General features: G+C 45.8%; 1 protein-coding gene across 4 annotated transcripts in view; it reads right to left on the reverse strand.

Annotated features, from left to right (window-relative positions):
- Positions 1-25,852, reverse strand: part of FAM219A (family with sequence similarity 219 member A) — a 60,603-nt gene that overhangs the window by 10,145 nt on the left and 24,606 nt on the right. The gene's annotated exons all lie outside the window — the stretch shown is intronic.

Below are 25,852 nucleotides of genomic sequence, written 5' to 3' on the forward strand. Positions count from 1 at the left end.
TTATGCTGTCCCAAGTCCTACTTTAGCTTCACTATTCTCTCCAGAACACCCCCAAATCTCTGCTACAAGATCCAGGGCCTTATCCTACTCTGCCTCAGTCAGTTGGAAGGCGCTGGCGTCATTCACCCTCTCCCTGAGAAATTGATAACCAGCCATGGACGAAGGATGAGGCCATCCTACCATCCACCTAGGGTCATAGACTGGTAAGCCTAAGGTCAGAGGATCGCAGAGGCTCCAGGGCTGTGCCTATTCTGCCTCTGGGGACATGGAGAGCAGACAGAGAGGCAGGGAGAATGCTGGAGGATGGGCCCTGTGGGGCCAGGCCCAGGGATCTGAGTGGCTTCTGGTGACCATTAAAGGAAGGCTATGCAGCCATTATGGTGGTTTAGTTTCCCTTTAGAATGAAGCAGGGGGGATGAAAACATGCTTGCCACTAAAGGAAAAGGGAAAAGTCTAGAATGTTTTGGAGGGAAATCCTGGCCTTGTCTGTGTTTCTTTAGGCCATCCAGAGTGCAAGGCCTGGGTGGGCTGTGTTGCCACAGTGGTTTGTGAGTTCCTGAGGGCAGAACCCAGGCCTGTGTCCTCTTCTCTGATTCCCAGCCTTAGCTGTCACTGAGGGCAATGGGACAGAAGGGTAGAACAGGTGGGGGGTACTGGGGGCTCAGTGCATGCATCCCAGGCAATCTCCCAAGCCACTGGTCTTTGCAAGTCCTTCATCCTCTGCCTCCCTGGATTGGCTCCTCCTTGGGAGGCTGATCTCTGGCAGCACCTGTCCCCTGCTGCCCTGGAGAAGGAGGCCTCTAGTGACCCATCCATGTCTCTCTGGTCAAAACAGTGCTGCCTGCAGGGGACATGGAGACCAGCCGGTGAGCACTAGGCTGCAGGGACGCTCACTGCCAAGGCTGCCTGAGCGAGGGCTTCTCAAAGGCAGAACCCACAAATGTGCCCGTGGGGCCCTCCCAGGGAAGCACTGGCAGATTTCCAATTTCCCTTCCTCTCTCTGTGGTGTTTGTCACATGTCACACACACCATGTCCATTTGGAAAGGGTTTCTCCCCTGGATTCCAGGACACCGTGCCTCCTGGCTCATCTTGCCTCTTTGACCATCACCTCTGCCTTCTCCCACAGTTAACTTCAAGAACTCAAGTCCTTGGGCATTTGTGGCTAACTTTTCCCTCCTTGATGCAGATGAGTCCATCAGAGTGTCTTCTCTCAGGCTGGAGGTCCTGGGTGGCAACACTGGAGGGGGCCAGTGCAGGAAGGTTGGGGCCTGAGTGGGAAGCTGTTGAGTGACTCTGGTCACAGGACCCACATGTATTCCTTAAGGCCACTGGGATTCCTGAGTGACACTGCCAGTCCCTTTAGGTCAAGAGCCAGCATGTAAAGCCCTAGACTGTGAGGCCCCATTCAGCATCTCCCCATCACTGTCCTTGATGGAAGGCCATCTTTGAGGCAGGAACAAAGATTCTGGCACTGTGCCTGCAAACTCAAGCCTTCACTGTGGGCTTCCTGTATGTCTTTCCTGGGAAGTGCAGCCAATGCCCCATGACCACCACATGGAAATGTAATCAGGGAGATTAGATGTGAAATATTCACGAATACAAGTATCAGAGAGGAATCCAGGCAGAAGGAAGCATCTGGCTCAAAGAAATCAGGGAAAATTTAAAATGCCCCCCAAGGACATCTGACAGGAGTTAGCTAGATCCAGAAACTAGAGTGGTGATTAGCAAGGTTATTAATAAACACTCAGCAGAGACAGACATTGAAATGCATCTCTAACAGCAGCCCATGTTTCTACAACCCTGCACGCAAATTCTCCAAAGACTATGGAGATGATTAATAGCTCAATCTCACTGTTTCTGGGATGGAATAAATCAGCTAATGACCAGAGCAAAACCAATATAACTAGAGGAAGGCAGAAGTACCAGAAGAATCTTAAGAGTTAGTCTGTCCAGTGATTTTCATTCAACCGTGTTTCCTTAACCCTGTGCCTTGGGCAGGGCTGAGTGCGAGAGGAGAGCAACAAGAGGGAGTCTGGCTTCTCTGAAACCAGAATAGATCTGATTTTATGTATTTATTTGGCTGTGTCAGGTCTTAGCTGTGGCACATGGGATTTCCACTGTGTCATGTGGGATCTTGCGATGCGGTGTGTGTGCTCTCTGGTTGTGGTGCGTAGGCACGTTGCGGCACACGGGGCTTAGCTACTCTGCAACATAAGGGATCCTAATTCCCAGACCAGGTATCAAACCCACGTCCCCTGCATTCCAAGGTGGATTCCCAACTACTGGACCACCAGGGAAATCCCCAGAATAGATCCATTTTGATTTCACTTACATAGGAGCCTTTCTGCAAGATTTTGGTTGAAGAAAGGGTTTTATTGCTTTAAAAGAAAGGTGAGGGAGGGAGTTTAAAACACATTGATTTAGCCCAATCTTTTAAAAATGCTTTACTATAGAACTTGTTAAATTTACATGAAAACAGAGAAAACAGTATAGTGAGATCCTGGGTACCTACCAAACAAATTACTAGCTTCAACAAATTACCACTTAGACTATTCTTTAAAAAAAAAATCTTGGATCCTTCATTTATAACACTAGCTATGTGATCTGGGCTTTAGTTTCTACATCTGTAAAGTGGGGCTTACACTAATACCTATGTCAAAGGTTTCTGTGAGGATAAAGTGAGACTATGTAATCTGGTGCTTAATATGCAAGCATTTAGAGTAGTATTGAGTATATATACTACATCCAGCACACTCTATGTGTGGTATAGCTATGAGGCTTTTATTAGCACAGGCTCTGTGGGACACACAGCCATGAACAGTGTACCCTGGCAGTGACCAATCCACAGCACCAGCCCTGTCACCACCCGGGTTGGGGCCTGGCTTATGTGGGGAGATATCTGTGGAAGAGATGCTCGCTCAACAGGGTGAGGAGGGGCCTGATCAGGGAGCATTCTGTCTCCTCTCTCTCCTCACTTCCTTACACTGCATTTCCCTCACTTAGTTATCAGTGGTCAGCCTGGGGCTCATCAAGATATATAGAAATAGACCCATCCTTAAGGAGCTCCCAGTAATTATTAGTAAATGTAACAAGAGCCATAAAAGTAGAGGGAAAGGGACAAAGGGAGGGTGGTCAGAGAAAATGTCCCAGAAGAAGACTCTTGAAAAGATCTCCAAACATCAGTTTCCCAGTTATCTTAAGAGGAAGGATGTTCAGGGAACATCTGCAGAGGCTCAGAAGCCTGAAACTAGCATTGCATATTCAAGAAACAGTCAATATTTTGCTACAGTTGAAACCTAGAAGGTATGATGATGAAGAGTGACAGGAAATAGAGTTGCGGGGCCAGCAGGGCTCAGTGGAAGATGGGCCTTGATTTTGTTCTTTGCTCAGAAGATGATGTCAGAGGAGCCAGTGAAGCCTTGAGTAGGGGAGTAACATGATCAGATTCGAGATGGAGAAGGACACTCTAAAAGTCATGTAGAAGATTGGTGGGAAGGAAATGAGACTGGGATTTAGGGAACTGTTGCAACAGTGCCAGCAAGAGATGACAGAGGCCTGAACTAAGCAGAAGATAAAAAGTCATAAAGGAGGATGTTAAAGAGAGTAAAGTGGCAGACCTTAGGGATAAAATGTAGAAGGAGTCCAGACACTCCTAGTTTTCTGTGTGGGGTTACTGGGAAAGGGATGTTTGAAGTAATTATTAAAACAGACAGTGCAGGAGAAGGCATAACTATGGTCAGGGAAAACCAGAGGAGCTCAGTTTGGGACAGGTTGAGCTCTGAAGTGTCTTTCGGACACTAAATGACATCATTAGTAGGAACTGAGGTTCAGGATCTCAAGAAAGAGCTGTGGACTGATAGTAATTGAAGCCCACAGAGGAGAATAAACCTTTCAGGGAGAACAAGCACAGTGAAACAGACAGGAACCAAAAGTAGTGTCCTGGAGAGCATCCAACCTTAGGAAATGAGTGGAAGAAGAAGGCTGAGTAGGAGCAGAAAGGCAAGATGTAGAAAAAGATCCAGGAAGATATCAAGCAGTTTCCAGGTGAAACAAATCAATAATGTCAAACTAATACATGAGTCCATAAGATAAAGATAATATTTAGAAATGAGGAAGTCGTAGGTGACCTCAGCAAACAGAGGTTTGGTTGAATGGTAAGGACAGAGCCCAGATTACAAGGGATGTAGGAGGGGATAGGAGATGAGGAAGTAGAAACAGTGAACACAGGCTGTTCTCTCAAGGAGCTACGCTGAGAAGAGAGAGAGAGAATGAATGACAGTCAGAGGGAGTTTTGGAGTTGAAGGATTCTTTGGAGGGAGGGAACACATGACCACTGTTTCACACGGAGGGGAAGAAAATTGAGTAGAAAGGGAGATGTTCGATGGACTATGGTCTTTGAGGAGTCAAGAGAAGATAGAACCAGAATCAGATGAGAGGAGGAATGCTCCTTACTGAGATGGAAGGGAGGTGAAGATGGGTGGAGGATGCAGATAACATAGACAGGAAGGTGGGTGGAAAGTTAAGGGAGTTCATTCCTAAAAGTCTAGTTAAGTAAAAGAAGGGGGCAGATGCTAAGGGGGTGAGGAAAAGAGGGACTCTTGGTGGCTGGACAGGAGTGGAAGGAGATCAGACTGGCAGGGGTTTCAGCTACAAATTCTCAACTTTCACCCGCTCTTGATCTTGCCTTCAGGATGAAAGGCACTCTCCGTGGTGCTGAACAATTTTGCCTTTGTCTTATGGACTATACACGGATGATTCAAGGTAACAACATGATTCAATTTTCGCTTTCCCACAGGAAAGGTAACCTCTGTCCTCACCTTCAAGCGCTAATTTTCAGGAAGATGGAAAATGAAATGGATTTAGAATGAGGTATGAAGAGGCAAAGTGCTTGTATCAACATTATCTAACCTCTCTTTGCCTAACACACATGAATTTCCCTCTAGTTTTAGGAGGGAGCTGGTGGAAGCAGTTCTGAGTTATGAAATGCTGAAAGGCTACCTCTGGAATAGTCATGTCTGTACCCTGTTCAGTTCCCCTGGGAGAAAGCAGAACAGACTTAGAGCAGGAACAGGAACAGGGCCAGGAGGACAGGTAGTACTGAGAAGGAAAGGAAAACGGGGTGATCTGGAGCTCAGGCCACTCTCTGATGGGCAGAGAGACAGCAAGATAGGGTATCAAAGAACAACTCTGTTTCTGTCACAAGTGGTTCAGCTCAGAAACTTCCTGAGGCTGTGGCTCCCTGAAGAGTTATGCTACTCCCCCAAAACATCCCTTGGGGGTGGGTGGTAATAAGCATGTTTAGATGTCAATATTTTAGAGGGAGATCCAAAAGAATGCAATTCTATGCCTTTCTGTCCAATGCCCATGGTTTGGCAGAAACCTAACGTCCAGTCCAAGAATATTCAGTAGCAGTTTAGGCACTGGTTAGACCTCTTGGCTTCCTTGCAGATGGCTGTCCATTCAGCCTCTAAGGCATTCCCATCCCTCTCTGGCTCAACATGAGAATCATTTGGCCAGTGACAGTTCCTACTCCAGAGAAGGATCTGAGGTCCTGTGAGTACCATGGTTGGGGAGCTCCCACTTTATCCCCTTTCTCCCTCTTTGCTAGCATTTCTGCCAGGCAACTGGCCAGGACTTATATCCTTTCAGGACATATTAAGACCCTTAGGGGCCCCACTTATAGGGAAGGACAAAGACCTCTGTTAGGTGTAAGGTCTTTTGGGGGATATCTGGAAGGCGAGGTGGTGAAGAACAGAAAAGCGAGGGAAGTCTATGAAGCCTGAATTCGGGAAAGGGGTCAGAGGACCCTGCCTAGTTCAGGGAGGCCTCTCTTATCAGTCTAAATCTCTTCACTCTTTAGGTTTTTCTCTATGGGAAGACTCAGTTCAAAAAAAGTCAATACTGAGTGGCACTCCTTTCCAGCTCTGGACTGGGTGCTGGTAGTAGGGAAGAAAACACACCTTCTCCACACACACCACAATTCTTCAGAGCATTATGGGATGAAGCAAAGCTCCCTAGAAGGAGGCAGAAAGGATTCTCGTGGCTGGGCTAGAGTTCAAGCACTCAAGGGGGTCTTGTGTATAGCTGAAGACTTTCTGTTTCCTTAAACAGCTCCTAGGATGGAATTCATCCCCCAAAAGAAGCACCACCCACCAAGCTTTAGTAGCTTTGTGGTGACTGTCATTGGGGAATCAAAATGCAGAAACCCATGGCTAGAAACAACTTTAGCCATGGCGAGTTTAATAGATTTTTCTATTATAAAGTGATACATGCTAAAATTAAAAAAATCACATTTAGTTTTACCACTTTGAGGCGATCTTTGTTAATGTTCTAGTGTATCTGAGTCTTTTATGTATACTACAGTAGCAACACTAGGGGCTTTCCCTCTCTGGAAGCTGGTGTTTCGCCTGTCCTCATGGTCACAGGCGTGGGCCTCTACGTAGGTACATTGGTGGGTCTATGTGGTCCCGTCCTTGCTTAGACCAGGTGGAGCCCATCAGAGCATCCCCCAGAATTGGAAAGTGGGGCTTCTACGAGGAAACGTGAAGTGGTAGCAGAGAAGGTCACTGGCAGAGAGACAAGAATAAAGCTGATGTTCAGAAAGAAGAAACACAAGAGCTAGAAAGTCTTCCCTAGGTTTCAGGTTCTGGTTCTAGAACTTGTCCTGTCCCTCTAAGGTTTGCTTACATGTCTGTCCTCTTGTATTGGACTTCCCTGGTGGCTCAGACGGTAAAACATCTGCCTACAATGCGGGAGACCCAGGTTCAATCCCTGGGTCGGGAAGATCTCCTGGAGAAGGAAATGGCAACCCACTCCGGTATTCTTGCCTGGAAAATCCCATGGACAGAGAAGCCTGGTAGGGCTACAGTCCATGGGGTCACAAAGAGTCGGACATGACTGAGTGACTTCACTTTTCCTTTCCTCTTGTATTAGGAGAAAATCTAGTGTCCTTACAGTCTAGTCACCTTTTTAGCTTAAACTAGCTTGAGTTGGATTTTGTTACTATAACCAGAAAGTATCTGCTAATAATTATTCACAGAACAACATTTAAAGAAAAACATACTGTATCTTATATTCTATATTTAAAAAGTTAGTATTAGGGCATATTCAATTCTCCATATTTTTACATAGTTTTCTTAACCATCAGCTTAATGGCTACATGATATCCATAAAGGGGACATACAATAACTTTTTAACCCTTCACTTATTTTGGACATTTAGGTGGTTTGCAATATTACACTATTATAAATCAAAAAGTGCGAACGCTTTTAAGATTCTTGATACATACCGCCAAACTGCTTTCCCAGAAGATTCTTCCAATTTACAGTGCCTCTAGTCACAACCAATAGCTATAGCTGTTTTTTTAGTATTTTATTTTTTACTGTGTACCAGGGTATTTTAGGTCATCACATCTATCTACTGGTTTCCAAGAGAGCTCTTCTCCAGTCCTATTTGCTTGGTTCCCCCTGGGGAATCTTCTTTCAAAGAATAGAATTTCCTCTGGGCATCATCTGCCAGACAAAATATTCCTGACTTGAAGCCACTGATTAAGAACAAAAGGCAAGAAGACTGTTGCACTGCAGCTTGGGCAAGGCTCTGGTAGCGCATGGAGCACTAGCACTGTCAGGTAGCGGGCTGCCATGCTCCAGCTGGCCCCTGGCCTGTGCACATCAGCTGCAAGCACTGGGACTGAAGCTGCAGATCCAGGAGGCAAACCTCACCGAAGAGGTCTCCCTTGCTTTCAGATTTAGGGTGAGACAATGAACCAAAATGGCTCTGGAGTTATTCCAGAAAGACAGGCAGCTCCCACTCCCTTACCTATTATTTAGTTTTCAAAAATAGCTGCTAAGAAACAGGGAGAGAAAAGGATGGTGAAACATACGAAGCTAGCACTGGGATGGCAAAGAACTGGATTCATTTAAAAAGAAAATTGCATTTATTTATCTTTGGCAAGGCTGGGTCTTGATTGCTGCGGAGGCTTTTCTCTAGCTATGGTGAGCAAGGGCTGCTCTCTGGCTGCAGTGCACAGGCTTCCTATTACAATGACTTCTCTTGTTGCTGAGCACATGGTTCCCTGGTATTTGGGCCTCGGTAGTCACAGCAAGAGGGCTCAGTAGCTGTGGTTCGCAGGCTCTACAGTATGGCCTCGGTAGTTGTGGTGCATGGGCTTAGTTGCTCTGAGGCATGTGGGATCTCCCTGGACCAGGGATTAAACTGTGTCTCCTGCATTGGCAGGTGGGTTCTTTACTACTGAGCCACCAGGGAAGCCCCAGATTCATCTGGGGGAGACAAGGGATGTGTGAATTTTTAAAATGATTTAGAATCCTGCTTTGCCTTCTCTGTGGTTAGGGCTGCTTATCCTACATTGATGTTCTGTCATTCCTATTCACCTGGAAATCCTATGAACAAAAAGCCTTTGTTTGGGAGATAGGGCAAATGCCTAACTCAGGGACAACTAGATAGCAATAGTGGCTTGGGGGAAGCCTCTGCGAAAAGGTCTAGGGGATGAGCCTCCTGACCCAGGAGACAGGGGCAGGGCCAGAAATTGAGAAACCTTGGTTCCTCCGGGAGGCTTGACTTGGCCTAGTCCTTGGACTTCATCCCTATCCCCAAGCTCATCCTCTGAGCCAGATGTTAAGCAGCCTCCTGTCTTACCTTGGACCGGGCAGAGACACAGGTCTTAGCCTCTACAGTCTGGTGAACCAAAATGTTTTTGAGTCCCACATCCTGCTCCTCCGTCACCTGCTCCTATTTCAACCTCTTTAGGGAGAGGCCATCTCACTTAATGGAGAAAGGAGTAAAGGTGTAAAATTCTTTTAAAAAGTAGATCAACAATGGTTGAAGTGATAAATTTTACGTTATATTTATTTTACCAAATGTGAAAAAATGGGGGGAAAAAGAGATTAACTGGTAGGGCCTGAGGCAGAAGAAGATGGTATGAGGGTGGACAGTGGAGAGGAGGTAGTCCCTTCTCTTATTTAATTCAGTTTTGGCCAACACAGACTTTGGAGACGAGACTTTGCATAGAAATGATTCCAAAATCAAGGGAGTTAAAGGGGACAAGGGATCTGCAGTTCTAAGGGCCTTCTACTTGGACAGGGTCGAAAGGAGGCAAAGAAAGGGGTTGGATACTCAGGGATAATGGAGCTTTAAGGAGTGTGGTCCAGAGGACCCTTTGGTTTCTTTCCAGGATATGGATCCTAGTTCCCCAGTGTAAAGAAGGTGGCACAGAACACCAAGCAGAGATGCTGCCAAAGAACTGAAAGACGGTGTTTGCTTGGGAGAGTCCTTGAGACTGGTCCCTTATCCCTGCACATGGTAGGGAGCCGAAGCAAGAGAAATGTCAACAAACATTGACATTTGGCCTACGCCAGACTACTTGTGGATGGATCTTCATCTGGATCTTGGCTCCAAATCTCACTTGAGGATGTTTGATAAGCTTCAGTTACTCAGAGACTTACCCAAGCCTGCACTGCCTCATGACTCTTCTGGACTCCTGGATTTCCCAAGAAGGCAGTTATCTGAAAGTCTATGGGATGTCTTCCCAGGGCTGCCATCTCTGACCCCTTTTCTCTGGCCTTGGAAGAGTAAAGAGCTGCTTGTCTGTGGTGGACAATGGACTTGGAGGGCTGGTATGAAGTAGCTTCTCCCCTCTGTGGCATTTCCTGCCTCTGCCTTTCCTCTCCCTTACAGACTCATCTAACTCACCAGTCTCCATTTTGCCTGGCAAGCACCACTTTTCGCCCATAAAGACAACTGGCATTTCTCTGGCCAGAGCAGTCCCCTGTTCTTTCCTTTTTTTGGTCATCCCAATAGTTAAGCATTGGTGAGCTTGAGAGTGAAGTGTTAGTCACTCTGTAATGTCCAGCTCTTTGAGACTCCATGGACTGTAGCCCACCAGGCTCTTCTGTCCCTGGGATTCTCTAGGCAAGAGTACTGGAGTGGGTCGCCATTTCCTTCTCCAGGGGCTCTTGCAGACCTAGGGATCGAATTTACATTGTAGGCAGATTCTTTACTGTCTGAGCCACCAGGGAAGCTTAATGCTTGCAACTTGTTTAAAAACAAAAACAAAAACAAAAAACTTGACGTTCACTGAACAACAACAAGGCGGCAGGCAGGACAAAATGCATTTTGAGGAGGGAAAAAGACCCAGACCTTGTTCTTGCCAAGAAGTGAAAGTGAAGTGAAGTGAAGTGAAGTTGCTCAGTGGTGTCCGACTCTTTGCGACCCCATGGACTGTAGCCTACCAAGCTCCTCAGTGCACGGAATTTTCCGGGCAAGAGTACTGGAGTGGGTTGCCATTTCCTTCTCCAGGGGATCTTCCCAACCCAGGGGTCGAACCCGGGTCTCCCGCATTGCAGACAGACGCTTTACGGTCTGAGCCACCAGGGAAGCCAAGAAGACTTTAGTCTAAAGATGGGGAATTGACAGGCACACAAATTAGCCTGTTCAAGGCAGAGAGAGGAACATGAGAGGCAGGAATGCATGAAGAGTGGGGGGAGCACAGAGAAGGTGATGGCAGTGGAGGTTGTTTATCCTCCCAGACAAAGAGGGTCAGGCTTTTCTTTGATCAGAGGGCTTCCCTTGTGACTCAGCTGGTAAAGAATCTGTCTGAAATGGAGGAGACCTGGGTTCGATCCCTAGGTTGGGAAGATCCCCTGGGGAAGGGAAAGGCTACCCACTCCAGTAGTCTGGCCTAGAGCATTCCATGGACTATATAGTCCACGGGGTGGCAAAGAGTCAGACACGACTGAGCAATGTGTGCTTTTACTTTGATCAAAGCAGAGGATCAGCTCTTAGGTCAATGGGTACTTTGGCAAGAAGACTCAAAGCAATGATTGGTGAGGTTTAGCCCTAGGGCTAGGACTTTATTCTCACTACTTTTTAGTGCTGCTGCTACTACAACCCCTACTCTGTCACGGGGCACCCAGTCCACCCTGTTTCTGTGGGTCAAGTACAGAGATAGAAGGGGCTCAGTACATCAGGGTCCTTTCCTTTACCACGAGATACACAGACAACTCTCCCATAAGGAAGGGTCAAGAGGCTGTAGGTGGGTGGCAGGAAAGTGTTTCCTTTGGGAAGGCAAATATGAATTCACAGTCCTAAGATAGGGATACAGTAGCTCTGGTGAAACAAACCCTTACTGGCCCCAGCAGTCACTCTCACCAGGCCTGTTTTGTGCCGCAGGGAGGTCGATGTTAAGGTCACTTGGGGGCTCAGGGCCCAGCCCAGGAGAGGAGGAGGTCAGAGAAGGGAGGGAGAGACTCGTGAACCCTATCTGAGTTTCCCTAGGGAAGTCAGATGGTGGTGGAAGAGTAGGGGGAGGGGAGGTTCTACACTAGCCCAAGCTCAAGGCAAGATCTCAGCTGTGAAGACAGCCATTTGCTGGTTATGCGTCTCTAGAGGGAAACAATACTCCTCCGCAAAGCTAGATGATCATGGAGTCCCTGCTGGAAGGGCTTCCCGGGCCGTCCTGTCACTCCCTGGCTGGTGCAGTAATGCTGAATGGATAACTCAAGGCTACCACCTCAATCCTGAGGCATCCACAGGTAGGGAGCCTGAAACAACAAATAATCAACACTTACTTAAGGAACTCCCTAGAGCTCTGCAGCCCATCTCTCTGAGGAATGTCTTCTTTGCTCTGATTACATCTGAGCAGGCTTCATCTCCTCTAGACCATTCTGACACACCTCTACAGCTTATATCCTTCCACACCACTGAGCATATCTATGTACCTTTAGGGTGGTACTTTTTAAACAGTAATGGGCATACAAATCACCTGGGAATATTGTTTAAATGTAGATTCTGATTCAATAGGTCTGGAAAGAGAAAGTGTCAGAGTCTCAGTTGTGTCCAACACTTTGCAATCCTATGGACTGTGGCCTGCCAGGCTCCTCTGTCCATGGGATTCTCCAGGCTAGAATACTAGAGTGGGTTGCTCTGCCCTCTTCCAAGGGATCTTCCCAACCCAGGGACCAAACCCAGGTCTCCAGCATTGCAGGTGGATTCTTTACCATTTGAGCTACTAAGGGGGGTCTCAGTAGGTTGGGAGTGGAACATGATTATGAATATCCACATTTCACAGAAGCTCCAAGGTGATATCAGTGTTCTCAGTTCAGGGACCACACTTTGAAGAGCAGGGCTCTAGGCCAGCCCCTCTACACTGACACCATGCCAGGGCAGCCCCTCAGAGTGCTCTCTGCCCCAGGCTTAATCTGGTTAATTCTTAGTGTGAAGAGAGGATGATGATTTGGTGCGGGAGGGGATTAGGGACTTATAGCAGCAGAGCTGCTGCTGTTGGAGGCAGCTCTGATAAGACCTCTGGCTGGGACCAGGCAGGGAGCTGCTCAGAACAGCTTAGCCCAGGTGTGGTTCTTCTGGAATTTATCAAATTTTTTAGCTACTACCTCTTGAACATCTGCTGTATGAATAGTTATGGTGCTAGGTGCTTTATGTATGTTGTCTCATTTAATCCTCCTAAAAGACCAAGTAAAGTAAATATTCCCATTTTAGAAATGAAGAGCCAGGTTGTATGAAGCAATATGTTCAAATTCACACTTAGAAGGTGGAAGCACTAGGATTGGAATCTAATTTGCTCATTTTAAAATATCCCAGCCCCTCCTCAGAGACATCAGATGAAGTCATGAGATTAACAATACATTAGAACTTAGCTGAGGGACGGTTGTCTTGTAAAGCAGGCACTTCAAAGGCTGGCACTAGTTTAATCACATCTCTAGTGCTCTGCACACTTTCAGAGCTCCTCTTGAGAAAATCACGCATGCTTTCTGATCATTGGCCTCCTGCTCAATGAGTTCTCCATAGGAAGAAAGTATTAGAGCCAGGAAGCTGTCAATAACTCAAGATGGAGAGAGAAACAGAGACTGGCAGGAAGCAGCAAGCAGGAAAAATCCCTGGGAGCTGAGAGTGCTAAGCCCATGAGAGGAACGCAGAGGGCAGTACAAGAAAGGGAGACAAAAAGGTCTCAGTCGCGCATTCAGTTCAGGTCCCGCACTTTATATTACATTCTAGGCACTGTGCTGGGTGCTGCTGATACAAAGACGATATGGCTTTTGCCCATGAAGAGCTCATAGGCCAGTAAGCGAGGTAAATGAATACGCAGATAATTTTAATATTAATAATATGAGAAGGGCTAGAACCAAAAGAAGTTTGTGTTGAGTGTTTTAGGGACATAAGACAGAAGCATCTATCCCACTCTTGGGAATTAGGGAAGACTTCTTCAAAGAAAGCTGAGGCATGAAGGATGAGTAGGAGGTAGATGCGAACCAGATGAAGAAAGGAACAGGAGAGGAGGGGAGTGGGATGAATTAGGAGATTGGGATTGACACACATACACTACTATGTACAAATCACTAATAGATCACTAATGAGAACAGGAAACTCTACTCAGTGCTCTGCGGTGACCTAAATGGGAAGGAAATCCAAAAAGAGGGGATATATGGACACACATGATTGATCTGCTTTGCTGTATAGCAGAAACTAATACAATATTGTAAAGCAACTATATTCCAATAAAAATTAATTTAAAAAGGAAAGGAATAGACAACAAAAAAAAAGGAGTGGGAAGAAGACACGCATGACTATATGGCAGGCAGAAGGAACGGCTCAATCTTGCTGGGATATTACATGTAGGGGTGAAGTGGGAGATGATGGGACTAGAATGGGACGAATGCTTAAAATCACGAAGGGCTTTGTATGTCCTGTTCAGGGCTTTGGACTTTAACTGGAAATAATGGGGAGCAATTGAAGGATTTTAAGCCCATTGTCAGATTTATAGAAATAGATCACTCTGGGAGTGGTGTGGGAGAATAGAAAGGAATGAGCAAACTAGAGGCAGGGCACCAGATAACAGGCATTGCAAGAGGTGATAAAAGCTGGCAAAAGGCAGTCAGTGGGGTTGGAGCAAAGGGGATGCAGAAGAAAAACACATCGTGGTCAAACTGTCAGGACTCAGTGGCTGATTGCATCTGAGTTTGAGGGAAAGACCTTGGCTAGGATGACTCCCAAGCTTTATCCTGACTCAGGTGCCTGAGTGAATTGTGATACCACCAAATAACAGAGAAATAGAAATAAGAGTAAGTTTAATGATTTTGTTTTGTGCAGGGGTGTGTGTATGTGTGACTGTAAATATGAAGGTGGGAAGAAAGAACTTGGCCAACACCAAAGCTGAAGGGGGTGGAGTAGAAGAAGACTGACAGCTGTGGTCAGACAGACAGGGGGCCAAGGGGAGGCTGATGTCATGGACGTCAGGGAAGGACAAGGTCTTGAGAAGGACAATGAGACTAAGGGATGGTTAAGACTGAGGGAAAGAGCCAACAGAGAAGGGTGAGCTATTCAAAGACATCCAGAAAAAGAGCTTAAGACATAGTGTTTGTTCTCTGGTTTGCTGACACTTTGGCAAAAACTTAACTTTGTTCTCAACAGTTATGGGTCTGATCTTTGGGAAGCTTGAGGCTCCCCACAGAGAGAAAACCTTCAGTAGAGAAGTGCAGCCATGGTCCGGAGATCAAGGCAGATGTGCTGTTTCTTGGAAGTGTAGGCGAGAGTGGGCTGAAGGCAAGGTGTTCTAACTGGGGTCTGACCAACCTCAAAATAACAGCAAGCAGAGGGGTGTGTAGTCACCCCAAGCCCTGGGATGCCCCCCATGAGACGGCAAAAACAGCCAGGATCCTTGGGTTTCTAGTCCTTTGGCAGGAAGCCTGCACAGACCTCAGCCTAGGAATCTGGGGCAGAGGGATTCAAGGGGGACAGCTTGCATTGAGATTTTTCTAGAACCTGAATACCCGCTCCATCAACTATGAACATCCAGTGGAAGCTCAGTCTCAGAACCTATACTCTGAGTGACTGGGATTATTTAGTGATCAGGATTTCATACCCTGAATACCTTCAATAATACGTTTTGGCAAAAGTAAGGTAAAACTAAAGAACTGCTTGACTTTATTTTCTTAATAGTTTTATTTCTAACATCCTATGCTGCTGCTGCTGCTGCTAAGTCGCTTCAATCGTGTCCGACTCTGTGCGAACCCATAGACGGCAGGCTCCTCTGTCCATGGGATTTTCCAGGCAAGAACACTGGAGTGGGGTGGCATTGCCTTCTCTGCTAACATACTATAGCTTCTTTTTATTTCTTAAAAAAAAAAAAATTCTTTTTTTTTTTTTTGCCACACTAAGTGGCTTGCAGGATTTTAGCTCCCCAACAAGGGATGGAATCCGGGTCATGGCAGTGAAAGCATCCAGTCCCAACCACTGGAACACCAGGGAACTCCTTGACTTATTAATAATTGCTAATCAGACACCCTTCTTATGCAGATAACATCACCCTTATGGCAGAAAGCAAAGAAGAGCTAAAGAGCCTCTTGATGAAACTGAAAGAGGAGAGTGAAAAAGTTGGCTTAAAGCTCAACATTCAGAAAACTAAGAAAATGGCATCCAGTCCCATCACTTCATGACAAACAGATGGGGAAACAATGGAAACAGTGACAGACTTTATTTTCTTGAGCTCCAGAATCACTCCAGATGGTGACTGCAGCCACAAAATTAAAAGACGCTTGCTCCTTGGAAGAAAATCTATGACAAACCTAGACAGTATATTAAAAAGCAGAAACATTACTTTGCCTACAAAGTTCCATCTAATCACAGTTATGATTTTTCCAGTAGTCATGTATAGATGTGAGTTGGACCATAAAGAAGGCTGAACACTGAAGAATTGATGCTTTTGAACTGTGGTGTTGGAGAAGACTCTTGAGAGTCCCTTGACTGCAAGGAGATCAAATCAGTCAATCCAAAAGGAAATCAATCCGGAATATTTATTAGAAGGATGGAGCTGAAACCGAAGCTCCAATACTTTGACTACCTGATACAAACAGCCGACCCTAGCAAAGACCCTGATGCTGGAAAAGATTGAAGGCAGAAGGAGAAAGGGATGACAGAGGATGAGATGGTTGGATGGCATCACTGACTCAATGGACAAGAGTTTGAGCAAGCTCCGGGAGATGGTGAAGGACAGGGAAGCTGGGTGTGCTGCAGTCCATGGGGTTGCAAAGAGTTGGACACGACTGAGCGACTGAACTGAACTGAACTGTGAAAAAAGTTAGCGAATAGTACAGAGTGGATGTAATAGACCCTAGTTTCTGTGTCTCCTGCAACTAAACACCAGAATCTGTGAGTGAGTGCCCAGGGCACTGAAGTACAGGAGAGCCATGCTTGTGCTAGGGCAGAGGACTGGCAAATCCAATGAGGTTGGTCTGACTTCTCCCTGAACCTTGACTTTGGGGGCCTACTGTATTTTGAAAAAAAAAAAAGAAAAGTTTGGAAAATGAAGAGACTGTGTTTGGTTATTTACAAAAATAGACCTGTGAATGCTGCTAGAGTTGGAGGAATGTTTTATGCTATTTGATACATTTGAAACAACCCAACAAGCTAAAAATTTTTTGCTGTGAAAGGAATGTTTTTTCTGTAGGGTTAAATTTTGCTTACAATAAGAAAGGAAGCTCCAAATGTTCTTATATTCCCTGTCAGGGGAATAATGCTTTTTTCTTCACTCTACAACCTTATAGCAGTCAGAAAGTTAGTTACAAAGTTAGTCTCATCTGGCTTGTAAGCAGCCCAGAATAACCATTTTTCAGGAGTATTTTGGCTTCCATGTGTGCTGAGTTGTTTCAGTCTCCCCGGACTATTTGCAACCCCATGAGTGTAGCCCACCAGGCTCCTGTGTCCATGGGATTATCCAGGCAGAATACTGGAGGGGTTGCCATGCTCTCCTCCAGGGGATATTCCTGACCCAGGGATAGAACCCTTATCTCTTACATCTCCTGGCAGGCAGGTTCTTTACCACTAGTGCCACCTGGGAAGCCTTTTGGCTTCTATGGTGGTGGTGGTTTAGTCACTAAGTCATGTCCCCATGGACTGTAGCCTGCCAGGCTCCTCTGTCCATAGGATTTCCCAGGCAAGAATACTGGAGTGGGTTGTCATTTCCTTCTCCAGGGAATCTTCCCGACAGAGGGATCAAACCTGGGTCTCCTGCATTGCAGGCCTATTCTTTACCAACTGAGCTACCAGAGCTTCTATATGGACACATAATTTCACAGGCAGTAGGAATCTGCCTTGTCATATTACGGCCTCTACTCTTTCCCTTACTCCCTTCTATCTTTTACTCCATTGAAAACCAAAGCATTGGCTCCCTGGTGATTTTATCCTATTGCGATGTTTAAGAGAGTAATTCTCCACTCCTTGTTACATGTAGCTGGGACTAGGACAAGTTCTTTCTGTATAGGTAGGAAAACTGATGGTCTGTGGGAAGAATTGGAAACTCCTGGGTTGCAGAGCACAGTTGACCCTGGGCTGCTCTGGATTCTGAGATAATTGTGCCACCCACCCCCTTCTGGCCCAGTTCCAGCCAGCTGCAAATTGTCTGGATTGAGCTGCTTCGACTCACTGATGTTATCGGCCTCACAGTGCCTGGAGCACACAGATAGGAACAGGCAATGGCGCCGTCTCACCGGACGTAGTAATGTAATTTAGTTTCTGAAATCCAAGTATAAAATCTTGGGAGATGACTTTTTTGAAAATCTCCGTCCTCAAGAGGGGGGTGATGGTGTGGAATTCCCAGCAGAACCATCTAAATAGGGAAATGGCTTCTGTCATATAGTAATAAATAGTTCAAAGCCGTGCAGAAACACACAGAGAGGATTTGTAGGGAATGTAGGTGTCGAGTCTTTCTTGTTTCCTCTCTCCCACCTTCTCTGGGCTGTGAGGATCACTCTATTCGTGTGAACCCCAGGCGAGAGCCTCTCCTGAGTGTTCTTGTGAGTGCGCCCTGAGCTAGGGAGATGGAACCAGCCTCTCGTGGGGGAATGCCATAGCAGTTTGAGTGGATCTCAACTACCCTTCCCACCTTTTTTGGAAAGGAGTTATTCAGACCAGGATGAAGGCAAAGAAGCAGTTACTTGCCTTCCCTTCTGTTTCCCCAACCTCATCTCAGGCACTTTTCCCCAGGCTTACTACACTTGGCATCACAGGTCTTCTTTATTTCTAACGGAGCTCCAAGATCCCCACCCCCACCCCACCCCATCCTGCTCCTGCCCCCCTTCTGGCTAGATCTTGTCCTTCATGGCTCAGCTGACACATCACCCTTTAAAAGTAGCTCCCTGGGACTTCCTTGGTGGTCCAGTGGTTAAGAATCTCCCTGCCAATGCAGGGGACACAGGTTTGATCCCTGGTCTGGGAAGATCCCACAAGCTGTGGAGCAATTAAGCCTGTGCGCAACAACTATCGAGGCTGTGCTCTAAAGCCTGGGACCTGCAGTTACTGAAGGCTGAATGCCCTAGAGCCTGCCTCCACAACAAGAGAAGCCACTGCAGTGAGAAGCCCAGGTACCCCAACTAGAGAGTAGCCCCCACTTGCTGCAACTAGAGAAAGCTCATGCATAGCAAGGAAAACCCAGTGCAACTAAAAATTATTTTTTTTAAAGTAGCTTCCCATGAACACCAGGTTCCCTGGTGTTCCCTACATTAGGTCCCTCTACAACATACTCTCTTAGTCCCTCCCCCATACATTTCCTTCGTGCAGTTGTCAAATTTTACTCTAATGATTATTTGTATAATTTATTTGCTTAACAAATCTTTAGGAAAGCAGGGACCGTGCCAGCCTCCACCATATCCTCCCAGTGCCTAGCATGCAGAAGGAACAGACATAATCTGATAGCAGACAAACAGGTTGCTTCTATTTGGTTTGAAGCTGCAGCAAGGATATTTCTGTAACAGAAAGGTGGCAAAGGGCTGGTGGCCTGCCAGGTGGTGCCAGGGCCTTGTCTAATAGTGCCTCAGACAGAGGTGGCATTCTGTGCTTTTTGTAGGACCACTTCATCTATGTAGGTGAAAGACCCCCCTTCAGGAAGTTATTTTGGAGAATAGCCAAAGTAGGAATCCCCCAAACCTTCACTCACTTGCTCACTTGAAGGCTTGACCTTGTTAAAAACTCACTTAAGGTTCATGGTTGAAGCAGCAGCTCAACTCTCAGTCACCTTCTCATGGAGACTAATCACTCCCAGCTGAGCAGACACAGCTTTCTACATGACTCAAGGGCCAGGCTCAGATTCTACTTGCAGATAAGCACACCTGTCACCATATGAGTAAGGCCCAACTCTTACTGTCAAGTGTCAGAGGAGTGGGAGGGAACCTGCCTGGCATCCGAACCATCAGAAAGCCCTTTGGAGGGAGGTGGCGGGGGGCGCTGCTCTGCTCCTCCGTCTGTTCAGAGTGCTTTCTGACAACCTGGGGCTTACAGTCATGTGTACCAGGCATGAACCACCCAAGGCAGGGGAGCTCTTGGGAGTCAGACATCAGGGCAAGGAGATGGCAAAGAAAAACATGAGAAATCTCCCTGAACACAAACACAGCCTCTGGCTGCAGAGTAGGGCCTGTGGATTGCACTGACTTTGAGAGTCTAGACAGGTCTGTTTTTATTCAGGCCCTGAGATTCTAGGAAGAGCCTCCAGGGCAGAGAGTAAATGAGCTGTCCCAGGTCGATGCCAGATGGCAGCCCTGGGATCAGAATTCATGAGCCCTTCTTTCCAGCCAGCTGCTCCCTCCCCTGAGTCCTGAACTATTTCTTCTTCTGAATACTCAGGATTGTATTCAATTTAGTAAGGTTTGTGGTCACATAATCACTGCTCCTAAGGAAAACAATGACTACAGAGCATCAAATGTAAGGAAGGCAAACATGGGGCGCCTTTGCCCCTGAGAGAACAGCCAAAAGCAAGCCCTGGCTGAGGTTAGACCTGTTCTACTTGAACAAAACCCAACACAAACAACTCTCTTGGGATCTGGCAGAGTCCTCATCTGCTCTCATTTCTTCTCCAGGCTTCCTTGTGTGTCAAAGGCCGGTGTTTAGCTCCATAGTAAGGGTCTCTCCTGGAAGCAGAATACACGGTTTCCAGGCAGAAGAGAGGGGCCAGGCTGGGGGACAGTCTGGATCCAGATCCTCTTTTTATCCATAAATCAGTTGCTTCATTGTTAATGCTCCCATCTCCAGGAGGACTAGCCCTGGTCCTTCCAGCCCAAACTCTGCCAGGTCCACCCAGGCCTCAGCGAACACTGGATGTTCCTTCCCCGTCCCGGCCTCTCCCTGGTCCATTATGACTATCTGGTGCTAAGAGAGGGAGCCTGCAGCTCCCTAGTTCTCAGTAAGGTTTCACTACTGCTATAGCACCTGCTTCCGTGACCAGCAAGTTCTCTGAGGATAAGGCATGTAATGGCCTTGGGGCTCAGACACTGCCTTCAGTCAGGGACCCGGGAGCCTATGAGATATAGAGGGAGCAATGGAGGAGAGCCTTGCACAAGGCCCAGAGCAGGGCTGGTGGTAGGGTTTGGATCCCGAGTGTTTTCACTGAGGCTCAGTGCAGGCAGACTGACTTTCCCTCCTGACCTGCCCAGGCAATTAAAGCGCACAGTTACCTCATTTGCCAGTATCTGATTCATTTACCCATAGAAGAGGCCTGGAGGTGGAGGAGGAATTTCAACTAGAAAGTCCAGCCCCTAGTAGATGATTATGATTTCTCTGCCCTTCCAGACACCTCACACACATCCCTCCTTTAAATGACTTGAGGCATAAGGGAGGAGACCTCCCTATAGGGCTGATTTAACTCTCCTCTACCTAGAGGCCATGTGCATGTCTTGAGTTGGGGTGACAGGCTGTTTTGTTTCTGCTTCTACTTGCTACAGCTGCCCCCTCCACCTATGTCAATGCCCTTCCCCTAAAAAGAGATGTCTTTAAATCCAGTGTCTTCCCACTGCCAGGGTGAAGATGCAGTGCCCACTGCCAGGGTGAAGATGCAGTGAGAGCTCATGAAAGGTTCCAGCTTCAGACCTTGAAATCTATTCAGTGCTTCCCCTGTTTCCCCTGCCTCATACCCTCTACTGTCAGACTGAAGAGGGGAGCACAGGACTATTAGAGACAAAAGCTCTTTTAACATTTCTTGTTCTATTAGACTGTTACCACTCCCACACCCCCACTCACTCAGTGTCATACAGCCCAGAGGTAACAGGGTAATATATCCTGATCAAGGACAGCTCAGGATATGACATGCTTGTTTTGAAGGCTTATGTCACTTTCATGGTGATGGAGACCTCAACAGAGAGCTCAGTCTGGCTAGATGTGTATGAGGGTGATGTGGGGTGGGGCAGGGGCTGGAGGAATTAAGGGGGAGTCCCTGGATCCATAGGACTAATATTGGAAAGAGAAGAGGCCAGACTCCTTTCACAGCTAGAGACATGTGCAGGAAAGCTGCTCAGCATCAAATAAGTAAGTGCCTGAAGGACTCAGGCACCTAGACTTTTCAGACCTGGCAGGGACCAGGCTCTTTTAGGAGCTGTCCATGGTCCTGAACTGCCTTCACCTGAAGACCTTGGTGACTTTGAACAAGAGCCCTGCCTGTCAGTTAATGCAAACCTTAAATGCTTCTGGCTGCTCTCTGCTTATCCCTGATACCAACTGCCTGCTTGGACCCATGGCCCACACAGCCTGAAGTAGTTCCAGCATGACTCTAATCAGTCTCTATGGCTGCAGACTGGGCTTCACGCCAGCAGCCTGACTCCCTGGCCAGCTTTGCAACAAGGGGTGAGTTTGAGGATACTGGTGTGTGTGTGAGAAAATATCTCCCAGTCCCTGTGGAAGCTCAGGACCAAATGAGCCTGGCTCAGGGACAAGGTGGCCAGAGGGAAGGGAGAAAGTTCTCCATGTGACACATCCCTAGACAGCTTGGCGGCTCCTCCCTCTGCCTCAGTGGCTGCTGCACACACATGCTGACATACACACGCATATACACAAATCCCAGATTCTCTGTACTGTCACTGCAGAGCCTGTATGCTGCAGCAAAAGTAGTCTCCGTTGTCTGCGCTTGAGCAGAGTGCACCTGCTTTGTTCCCATCCTGGACATTACAGAAATTTGGCAAAAAACATCAAAAGTTAAATAAATAAAGTCCTTCTTTCTTTTCCTGAATTCAAGAGGAATTTGTAGTCATTGTACAAAGTCCAGATAAGCAGAAAAGAAAAAGAAAAAAATCATCACCCTTAATCCAATCATCTGGCGCTATATCCAATGTAAACCTCCTGGCACACAGCCTGGATCCTTGTGTGTGTGTGTGTGCATGTATGTGTGCACACCCATGTGAGTGTCAGTAAGAGGCAGTAGAGTGCAGTGGTTAAAAGCATGAGTAATAGCTCTGCCATTTACTTATCTGTGTGGTCTTAATCAAATTTCTTATATCTCTGGGTCTGTTTTTCATCTTCAACATGGGGAAAGTAATAGTACCCATCTCACAGGGTTGTTGGAAGAATTAAATGGGATAAAGTGCTTAGCACAGGCCCTGACATATGGTAAGCAGTCAATAAAGGATAGCTCTTATCATACATACATACAGCCTCATAGAAATCATTCTGTAATACTATTTAATGCCCAGTTTTAAAACATAGATTCTTTTCCATCTCAGATAAAAGCTGAAGAGAAGATGAGTAAGTTCAGTTTTCTTCATTTCCTGTCTGGCCCAACTTTCTAGGCTCCTGTAGGAATAAGCTGGGTCCTGGGAAAGAGAATGGCCTTCAAGTTCAGGGAGGTAAATAGCAGTCCTTGATCCAGGGCATCTAGCTTTCAGCCTGAGTCCTGCAGCCAGGAGACAGCAGGGGCTTCCTGCCATCAGAGGTCAAGATCCTCTCCTCTTATTGAGCTTTAGGCCTCAGCCCGCTGGCCCACTTGCTCTGGCCAGCACTTTCTACCCCTCTGCCCTGGAGTGTCCCACTCTCCTCTAGGGGCTCCTTCCTCTTGGCACCTACACAAGACTATTTGCCCGGTTGAGCCTGCTCCCTTGATGCCTGAGTCCTGGCTGAGTTCCCCCCACCTCTCCTGTTCTGATACTGACTTCCCAGTTAAAATCCAATCATCTTTTCTCAGGTGATCTTGGGCAGTGCTGACCAGATCTTTCTAGACATTCTGTTTTCTCTTGGCTTGTATAAAAACATTCTATCCCTATTTGTTTTGACCATCCTCCCCATGGCTCCTCCTCTCATGCTCCAGATATATATGACTTTCTCAGTAAGGCCGCTGTCTTTCTTTCCACATGGCCTCTCCTGGCATGTGGAAATACAATAGTAACATAAACTTATTATTTCAAGCAATCTCTCTATGGGTTTTATTCTCAAATTTATATCTCTGACTGCTCTCTTAAGCTCCAGACCCACATTTCCAACTGCCTACTAGATTCACTGATGTCATACCCCTCTCCCTAGGCTAGTTCTTCCTTTTAACTACCCTTATTTTGTTAATACACAACCACTTTCCCAGTTAAATAAGCTCAAAAAATCTTTTAGCTTTGAAATCATTTTGTTTACAGAAAGTTATGAAGACAGTGCCGAGAAAGTCCATATACCTTTCACCCAGGTTTTCCTAATGTTATCGTCTTGTGGAACCATGGCACATTGATTAAATCAATACTGTTCACTAAACTGCAGACTCTGTGCGATCTCTCCAGTTTTTCCATTGATATCCCCTTTTCTGTCCCAGGATCCATGTTGCAATTCATTGACATGTTTCCATGGTCACCTGAGTTTCTCAGTCATTGCTTGACTTTCAGAAGTAGAAATGACTGAAAAGGTCAGGCATTTTCTAGAATGTTCCCTCAATTTCTATTTATCTGTCATTCTCTCATGATTAGACTGAGGCTATGGGGTTTCTTGGAAGAATACTATATAGGTGATGTGTCTTTCTCACCACAGGTTATCAGGGGAACATGACTTCATGCTGGTGATGTTAACTAATCAGTTAGGGTAGTGTTTGCCAGATTTCTCCCCTATCAAGTTATAATTTTTCTCTTATTCTGACTATATTCTATTAGTTAAAAACAAGTCACTAACTTCAGGCCACACTCAAGGGCAGGGGAATTAAGTTTTACTTCTTAGAGGGAGGAGGATCAAAGAATTTATGGACATAAAACTACCATAGTAAACAATACAAATTTTGGGAGAGATTCTGATAGACTACGCAAATATCTTGCTTCTCCTTAAAGTTTCACCCACTAGTTTTTAGCAATCAGTGGATCTTGCCAGCAGCAATATGTATTATGATGTTCTAATGGCTATTTTAAAATTTCCCTCATTCTTTCTATAAATAAATGTAAACTTTAAATTTTAATAAGCTTTTTTTTACATAAAAATTGGAATTCTTAGGAAAGACTTGTCCCTTCTTCTAAGTTTACTTGTTTATATATTAAGTCATTTTTTTTCAGTATGGATTTATGTATATTAATATCCCTGGGGTCGGTTATAATCCAATGCAATTGTTATTTATTTTGTTGCTCAAATTATTCCAGTTTTGGCCACTGGGAGCTCTTTCAAGTAGGCTCCTATCTTTTTGACCTGTCTATGGGATCATTTTGACCCACTTCTTTTTCCTTTATCTTTCTGGCAAGTTAATCATGAACCTATGGTAGCACTTTCTTCAAAATATCTAACACTTATCTTTTTTTAATAAAAGCATTCTCTCAGCCAACATCTTGCTTCAGGTCCTTATCATCTTATTCCAGGCCCACTACACTGGTGACCCACTCATCACCCCAATGTGTCTCTTCTTCTTCCAACTTACCCCGTGCATTGCTCTTAAATTACTCTTCTGGGAATTAAACACTGCTCTGATTACAGCATTTCCTTGTGCAAGACCCTTCAGTGGCTCCCACCACTTAAAAACTCCTTGACCTGACATTCAATAGTTGTAACAACATTTTACCAATCTGGCTGCTTCTCCAATTGCTCATCTTTCCAAATCCTCTGTTCTCTTTGTTCCAGCTGTCAGCCCTATATGCAGATGACTTCCTATTTCTGCCTCTGGTCCTAACTAGTGTATCATTTTAAGCCATTAAAAAAAAACTTTATTGGTTTCTTTAACTTACAAAAGTAATACATGTTGATGGGGGAAATTAAAACAATACAGAAGAGGTTAAGATAGAAAATGAGTCTCTACTCTCCTCTGCCCTCCCCCTTCCTCAGGGTGGTTAAGAATAAAGTGACCTTTTGAGATTGTTCAGTATCTCTCCTACATCTCCCTATCACACTTCTTTTTCCTTTATCTTTCTATCACAGCAAACAGATTTAGAGACATGCTTATGACTTCAGAGTTTATAATACAAATCAGAAAAGGTTAAATTCAGAAAAAAACACATATTTTCATATGTATATTGCACTTATGCTTTCAAAGCCTTTCCATTTAATATTATCTCACTTAATCTCTGATAGTCCTAAGAGATAGAAACAGCATCTTTATATTGTTATTATTAATATTAATTTTTTTAGGTTCACAGTAAAATTGAGGGAAAGGCACAGAGATTTTCTATATACCCCCTCCTTCCACATATACATAGCCTCCCCCATTGTCAATACTCCCACCAGTGTGATACAGGTTTACCACTTTTATTGTGCTTCACAGATACTGCATTTTTTACAAATTGAAGGTTTGTGGTGAACCTGCATCAAGCAAGACTATTGGAACCATTTTTCCAACAGCATTTGCTAACTTCATGTCTCTGGGTCACATTTTAGTAGTTCTTGCAGTATTTCAAACATTTTCATTATTATTATATTTATTATGGTGATCTGTGATCAGTGATCTTTGATCACTGATTGTTTGGGGGCACCAAAAACTATATGCATGTAAGATGATGAACTTAATAAATGTAGTGTGTACTCTGACTGCTCCACCAACTGGCCATTCCCCTGTCTCTCTCTCTTTCCTTGGGCCTCCCTACTCTCTGAGACACAATATTGAAATTAGGCCAATTAATAGCCCTACAA

The sequence above is a fragment of the Budorcas taxicolor genome, chromosome 8 (assembly GCF_023091745.1).
Source record: "Budorcas taxicolor isolate Tak-1 chromosome 8, Takin1.1, whole genome shotgun sequence".
Lineage (NCBI taxonomy): Eukaryota > Metazoa > Chordata > Mammalia > Artiodactyla > Bovidae > Budorcas > Budorcas taxicolor.